Consider the following 8,892-nt stretch of genomic DNA (forward strand, 5'->3'; position numbering starts at 1 on the left):
GGGTGAATTTAATGTGTAAATGAAAAAATGTAATTATCAAAGAAAATAACAATATATCCCTAAGAAAAATTAACAATTCCAACAGGAAAATTTTCCTCCAGCTAAATTGATCCAAACTAAGTTCATATTGTTGCATCTAAATTATTTGATGATTTCACTTAGTGAATTTCGATAACTAATCTAATGTTTTCACAAAGTAATTTTACTTGCCTCTTTTTGCTTTTATAAATTTTTTGTTCTAGTACCCCTGCCTAACTTTTGTTATGTTTTTGCCACCTTTTCTGCTGCACTCGATGCTATAACTATGACTTAATTAGCATCGTTCAAATGAGTGAGAGCTTGCACTCTTTTCCAATGTATATATAACCATTCTCTAGCAAGTTCTTTACTCGACCACTCACATGGACTTATAATATATTCTGAAAGAAAAGTGGCAAGAGGTGTGTCTGAAACTTGGCTCTTATATTTTCAACTATGATTTGCATATCAATTAGGTTCTTCATTTTCTCTTTTGCAACAGACTTTGAAGCCTTCAAGTTAAAGATTGGGACCACCCTGATGGATAGGTTTTTGTTTTCAAATGTATTTCTTGCCTTTGTATCATCAACACCACTATTCTAGTATATTTTTCTATCTTGACTAACATTATGATTAGGAGATGAAAGAGAATTGTTAGACTGTATAGAGATCATTGAATATAGGGTTGGTTGTAGGCATTGCAGGCTTCATTATTATCAATGGTTTTTTAACATAGCTTTATTCTTTGTTTGTTCTTTTTGTACAAACAAATGAGGACGTGATTGCATTATATGAGATGTGAGACTAGTAGGTGGGGGGTCCTCAAGGAAGTTTGGGGAGAGAACGTACATATTATGCAATATGGGTGTTGTGGAGACTAGATAACACTTTGTCATGGAATGTGCAGCCTACGAGGATATCAACATGCAGTATGATAACAATTTGAAATTCAACAACATGTAAAAATCTATAACAAAAGTCCAATATCAAAAAAAGAGTATGAAGATGAGCTATGCCTTTTATTATCTTATTATCTTAGGTTTTTCATCCTTCTAGAAATCATTAAAATCAATCAATCAATGGCGGATGCACCCTTTAAACTGATGTTGAGATTAAATCATGTATTCTTTCTTCATTTCTATATTTCTTTTGTCATGTGTAGTTTTGATCCACACATCCTCCAGTGATTCATGTATTTTATAGCTGATTGAAAAAGAAAAAGGTCTGCAGTCTTGATGTGGTCTAGTGTTTAATGCACCATACCTTCTTTTTAACCGCAACAGGTTCTTCCAAGTTCCATGTATGCAATTTTTTTTTAGAACTAATAGTCATCCTTATGAAAAAAGGGTGACTATTTTTGGCATGGGTTAAAAACAATGGTTAAAAGTTTCGAGTTTCCAATGTAAAAAAAGATTGGAATTTCTTTGAAGCCTGTTAAATTTTGCGTTCCGTTTGAATCATTTAGCATACTCTCAATTTAGTCGGGGGATATAGAAATTGGTGTATTTTGGTGTAGTTATGTGGAATATGGTGTACAACCCTGAGTTTCTTTTTAGTTGTTGAATTTAGAGCATATTCTCCTTGGTTTTGGCTTTAAAATGTATATTTTGAGCATCTTTTCCTTGATTTTACTGTGAGGGGAACCATGTTTGGGATTAGGATTGTGAGTGACCATTAATTAAAAAATATGCCAAGGTTGCACTATGACATTAACTCTCAATTTTATTGAAGCTTGATTTAACCCACGAGCGGAATTGGGTTTGGGTTTAGGATTGTGGCCCGTGGGTGACCATTAATTAAACAAGTGAATAACAAATGTTATATGCAGCATTGCTACTTAGTACATTCCTCATATGAAAAAATTAATCGATAGCAATTATTGAACACTTGAACAATTTCATAAATATAATAATGAAAAACATTTGAATACAATGAAGGGAAGTAATAAAATTAATTAATGAATTAGATAAGCTTGGAGTGAAATAGAGATAGGTGCATAGATAATATTGGATGAAACATTAGCCCCAACATCATCATTTGTTACAAAATTTAAGAATTCACTGAAATGTGTTTGTGCACATTTTATTCCATCGTTAGCTTATGAGACCTAATAAGGAGGAGAAATTACAATTTATAATATATTTATATTATATAATGTATATATATGATATAATAAAATAAATAATTTAAAAAAGATTACTTATTGTAACAAATTGTTTATTTAACTTTAAATTTATACTTGTCATAATTCAATGGCAAATAAATAATCTATGGAAAAATTTGTATGTCGGAAAAACCAAATTGATATGAAGTATCTTATGTTGTCTTAACAGGGTGGCAAAGAATTCATATGCAATAAGATATCTAATATAAAAATTACAATGTTTAATATATTAAAATAAAAAAATTAGCTACACAAAGGATTAAGTGTGAGTGCAAAAGACTCCTAAAACTTATTTTTTTTAAGTTATGATTAAAATTGTGAAGACAAAAGAGAAAAACTTATTTATTGTATTGTTGATTTAAATTTTATTTCTTATATTGTATCATGATTTAAAATTGAATTGTGAAAATATATAATATAAGAAAGGTTTGTTGAGGAAAATGATTGAACCAAGTCCATTCAATAATAAAAATCATCAAGGGAAAAATATGAATAAAATCAACAAGGGACAAATTAGTGTAACATTGCTGCTTGCTACTTTTGTATTTGTTGTAGCAGCTGCAACACCCTCCAAAATTTTGGCATGCATACAATTTCAGAGCCTCCTTTGAGAGTTTTTACTTGATGACTACACACACTTGGGTTCACTCCGTGAGCTCGTGTGAGTCTTCGCACCCACCCTGCTTGATCATTCCACCGACAAATTTTGCATGTTGATGTCAATGTCATGCTTGTGACCATGTTCTGGTCATACACAAGGTCTTCACTTCATGTGTACATGTTGTGTTCACTATGTAAAGATTCGTCGCTCTCACACAAAAAGTCATATACACTGCCACGCAAGCATAGTCACGATCAACCAATGATCAATAAAAAACATCACACTTATCGCTCATACCATCGGTCAGTCATGTTGAGCATATGTGTCTAGATGGTTTGAGTCGTCTCATCATCAAGTCATGTAAGTGTGTGTTTGAAAGTTCATGTATGCATATTTTCACTCACTCACATGCTTCGTCATTTTGCTAAAGTTCTGACAGCCATATTCCCCTCTAACAGCTGGACCTCCACCCCACCATTGATTTGATCGATTGTCACCTAGAAAAACGTGGAAGCACCAAGCAAGCAATTTCAAGCTACAATTCCGGCAAGAAGATCAGTCAACCTTCATGCTGCTCAACCATAGAGTTTGACATGACAATCACCTAGGGATTGAATCCCCTAAAAAATTGCGTAGAGGCTATAGACCTTGCCTGCTCTGCTGACTGAGAAAATTGTGTAGATAGGCCAGACAAACACCCAATGTCCATCCCTGTCTCCCTCAGAAAATTGCGTAGTTTTTCCAACCATCCCTCTAATCAATCAATCGATTGCTCACCCTGAAAGCTGCACATTTTTCATGAGCAAGCCCTCTCCTTCCCAATAGTCCGCTCATCTCAGAAACTGCACAGAGGTGATCAGTAGGCCAAAATCCCATTAGCAATGCAATTTTCCCCACTAGAAGCTCCCAGCAACCGACTGCCAATTACCTACAAGAATTTCCCAAGTTTTGCTACCAAGCTCTAGCAGCAAATTGTCGGTTCCCTCTAGGAATTGCACAGTTTTTTTTGCCAAGGTCCCAACAGCTGACTACCAGTTCCCTCCAAGAATTTCATAGTTTTGGCTCCTAGCCTCCCACTACCCGCTCCTTCCAGAAATTACATCAATTTTTTCAACCATGCCTTCCCTCAATCCAGACTGCGCCTCTAAAAAACTACACAGTTTTTCCCTCCAGCTGAGCCAGACCCCATGGACAGTCGCTATCAATTTGGATTGCTGGTCTCCATGACCTAGTGACTCCTATGCAATTTTCACCAGCAGTGGCCAAAGCCTCCATCCGAGCTCATACCTTCCAACCTTGTCTCCTCTCCTGGTCACCTACATCTGAAAGAATCATGTGTCATGGTAGACCAGGAGGTTTATGGATTTGATGTCATCTCGTCATGAGTGACTACAAATACAGGTAAACAAACAAACATGGTGTGATGATAGATGGGATGAACAAAGGGAGTACATGCAGAAGGACATGTTTGCCAACAGATTAACAAACGATGCATGTAGAGAGATGTGCTCACGAACACACGATCATGCAAATATATGTTCGTGAATGAACGAACATGCAAGGATTTGTTCATGAACAGATGGACGGACGAGCATGCACTTTTCACGAATGAGTGAACTTGTCAAGCATGCCAACATGCAAGCAAGGAGCAATGTGCAAATGCAACATCAAGTGAACCAACAACCATCAAAGACTCTGTGCACTTTGCCATGTGGAGGTGAAGTTGTGAAACACCATGAGGACATCCATCGCCCACGAACACTGCAACTCGACATTCGCACCACCAGTAGCACGAATGTATAAGCACTCTCATGTCAAGTTTGGTCATGAGTCATGTCGTTTACATCTCTACTGTGGGCCATACTGTCAATCAATGTAATGTAACGTGGAAGTCCAAGAGACCCACTAGTCATATGAAGAGTCATGTAGACTCGAAATGTCATGGAAGTCAAATGGTCATGAGGGTAGTCTAACAGCCACAACTGTCACTTTCACCCTTGACTATAAATACCCCCTCATTTGTACATGAAAAGGACTTTTCACCTTGACTCCTCCCACATAGCCTTGAAAGTCTGTAATCTTTTCTTCGAGGAGTAAGTAGTAGCTCCAACGCCCCACCCACGGGGTTAGTGATATATGGTGTAATAATGTATCTTGGAACTTTTGCTTAATTCAAAAGCCTGCTAATAGGCCAGCATGTTTTCACACATGTATTGTAACTATTGAAAGACTGATCTTGAACACTTGTAATGCATGTTTCCTTGACCTGTGTTTAACACTTGAACTCATTCATTTGTTGTAATACATATATATTAATGAAAATGTGTTGTATGAGTTGTTAACAATGTCCTGCACTTGTTGGTTACCTCCCTAGACATTAGACAGACCTATCACATAAACTTTCTATAACAACTATCGCACTCGCGTGAACTCCTCCACTGTGTGTTGTATGTGTTATCTTTCCTCGTGTGTTGTGACTGCCGCATCCGTGTGGACTACTCTTCTGGAAGTTGTGCAAGTCCTGTTGGTATCGTGTGTTCCTGACAGAGTTTGGGCTTCCTCCCATCCCACTTGGGACTCACACCCACCTTCTCCTTCGACATTGAAAGAACCATTGGCATAAGTAACACTAGAAATCACCAAGCACATGAACCTCACTACCTGAAGATAAAGCAGACCACTCTCCTGTGATGACAAGAAAGATCTGAGGCAAATCTTTAAGATAATGGAAACCGGGCCATCATACCGGATGAGACTCCCACACCAAACGATGTGAGGTCTAGTTGGGACTTCATACCATGGTGATCCCCTGAATGTTGGCTGGTCCAACACTATCAACATTAATGGTGCTAGAAGAAGGGCAGATAGTTGTATATGGTTGAATGTTCGCTCACACTCACTCATCAACCATCTTGTCAAGGCAGTAAGTTACACTCCCCCTCACCTACGTGCACTCTGCATTTGGTTACTTCTCACCTCCCAAGACTGAACACAAAATTCCATATCATCACCTTCGCTTCATCCATCCCATCACCCGCTAGTTCACGAAATCAGTTGGACTGATCCTAGGCATACGGCACCTTCCATACACATCAAGGAAGCCAAAAGCCACTCCCACAGGAGTTGTTGTATCATCAATGCAAGAAGCAGTTCTTGCCTATTGAAGATGAAGTTCCTCTCTATTCTTTCAACAATGGGAATGATACACCCTTGTGATATTATGCTCAGACTTCGGTACAGGAGGCAGAGGTGGAGACAAACCAACAAACTGAGAGCTGAAACCATCAGATTCTCAAGTGGAGAAGGAGGACGAAGAAGAAAAAGGGATGGCTGACCAAAATATGGAATGAATGACTCAGGGACCATTGGCTCTCCTGAGTGTTTTGCACAAGATGCCAAAGTGAATGGAGAGAATGAACATTAAGTTCAACCCTGATAGCACAGTTAAGGCAGAAGACCATTTTGACAACTTCTCCCTACATCTACAGACCCTTGAGGTATGGTATGATGATGTAGCATATAGATTGTTCCCATGTACCTTGGACGGTCATGTAGTTGCATGGTTTCACAACCTTCCACCAAACTCCATACAGAACTTGGGTGAATTCAAACGCATGTTTCTTGAAAACCTTGCTGATGAAAATACCCCAGCCATGTTACTGAAAGAATTGGGAAGCCTCCAAATGGATGGGAAATAAAAGGTAAAAGATTTCAATCAGAGGTTTACATGCATATTGAACAAGTTTGCAGCGAACACCAAAGCTCATGACTCCATCACTATTGATTGCTACACATCTGCACTACCGACCAACATTGCGCAATTCATCAAGTGAATTGTGAAACCAACTCTATTGCCAAACTGCGAAGAGGCTATTGTTGTTGAGAAATACCTGAGTGTGATTGGAGTCATCAAGGATGATGAACGAGCAAAGGATTCCAAATATGTGAGCAGAAAGTCCCAAATGATGGTGTGAAAAGGAATAGACAAGGAAACAAATGATATTGAAACCCTCACTTGCCTCTTGAAGAGCTTGACGACAAAAGTGTCCGAGCTTAAACAACAGAAAATGGACACATCTACAAGTAGCCATCCGCCTAGATAAAGACAAGAAATAAGTTCATCAGGAAGCAACCGGTACACTCCAAAAATTGTGTAGAGCCCTATGTTCCACCTTGATCAATGCAGGAAATCTGAGTTTTGTTCATTCCATGAAGAAGATCACCTCGAGAATTCCTGTTCATACTGGAAGTGAGTCGCAAAATTTGTATGTAATCATACATTTGACATGGAAAACAATATGTAGGAACAACCGGAAGACAAATAAAATGACGAAGATGTTGCACCTGATGAAGCATCAAATTCTAGGCATGTGGTGTATGCATATTAGTTCTCGCAACCAACCCCGAAAACTAACACTGATAAATAGGCCCCAAAGAAAAATGATCGTTACAATATTAGGAGTAAAGGGCCTCCCCTTACACTTGGGGAAGCACAAGAAAAGATGAGACTGTTGTTGAGGAAGGCTGATCCACTAGTCGCCCCCAAGCAGAAAACACAAAGCAAGTCTGGGAAGACAATGACAGACAAGAGTACGTTCATGAGCTACAAACTATAGAACACTCTATCGGACAACATGAACATCAGTCCTACACTGAACACCCTGGTGATTTTTCCACCTCTAGAATACAACATTGTAGATGACATGAAGAAAACTTGCACAAACATCAGTTTGTTCAAGTTAGCGAAGATACAGATTCAACAAGACATCCTACTACACACATTGGGACAGACAACAATGTACAATGTAGCCTCTACAAGAAAATGAGCCAGAAATCCTCCTAGATCACTTTCCACTATGCTAAACACACTCTAGATGGAAGAAGAAAACTGAGGTTTCCCTCCATTCCTGCTCTCATTTGAAGTTTTTAACTGCAATGTTCACAACTGCTTGGTTCATTCTAGCACAGTAGCCAACGTCATGCTACTCTCCATTGCTAAGAAGATCAATGCACAATGGAGTGAGACATCCGCACAAATCATCCAACTTGATCGAACATCTGTACCAAGCATTGGTGAACTCCGATATGTGATCATCTGACTATCTCATGACAGTCGAGTCCACTGATGTATCAACATAGTTATTGTGGACATACCAAAAGCATACGGTTTAATACACAACATAGATTGGTCCAGCAAGCTGAACCCATATTTTGCTACAAACTAGTCACACACGTGGCTTACGTATAAGGGAAAAAGCAATCAAATATGGGTGGTATCCGAGGAATATATGAAGCACAATGTTACTCCCCTTAATGGAGAGAATGAACTGTTGGCCTTCGCAGAACTCATGTTTGGCAACTGCCTCTTAGAAACAACGTTGGGGTGTTATCCTGCATGGCCAGATCCAACCCCACCAAACACACAGTTGGGACTCCTTCCTTGCCCAATTGATGGTAGTGAAACTTGTAAATTACATTGTACTAATAGTAGTAGTAGCAGTAGAAACAATAGTAGTAGTACAAGCGCGTTAAATGGTCCATGTACGAACAAGTTGTGGACCATGTACTTTGAAGGATCAAAGACACATGATGGCTCAAGAATCGGGTGTGTCTTGATCAACCAATAAAATAGGAAACATCTAGTTTCAAGTTGCTAGGAGTTCGAGTGCACGAACAACGTTGCCGAGTATGAAGCACTCATGTTGGGTTTGCACAAATCCATCAGCCTCAATGTGGTTGCCCTCAAAGTGGTAGGTGATTCAGAGATAGTGGTATGGTAGGTACGTAACAACGTTCAATATTTTGCACCACATCTCAAAAGTTACCGGCAAGAGGTATGGCGACTGATGTCTAACTTCCAAGCATTTATCATCAATGTTGTACCATGTATGCGTAGTGTAGCTAGCAACGCACTCGCAAATGTAGCTTCAAGAATGTCACCAATGAGGATAGATTTACTATTGAAATTTTGTATAAACCATCTATCTCCAATAATATCACTAACTTATGCATGTTTAATGATGATCAACAGATACTTCATTTCATGGCCAACATTGATATCTTCAAATATGCAGTGACAGATGATGATGAGAACGAGTGCTCCCTGCAA

This window comes from Pinus tabuliformis, chromosome 1_1 (assembly GCF_031772625.1).
Source record: "Pinus tabuliformis cultivar Carrire ecotype Pingquan chromosome 1_1, CPIR1, whole genome shotgun sequence".
In the NCBI taxonomy this organism is placed as follows: domain Eukaryota; kingdom Viridiplantae; phylum Streptophyta; class Pinopsida; order Pinales; family Pinaceae; genus Pinus; species Pinus tabuliformis.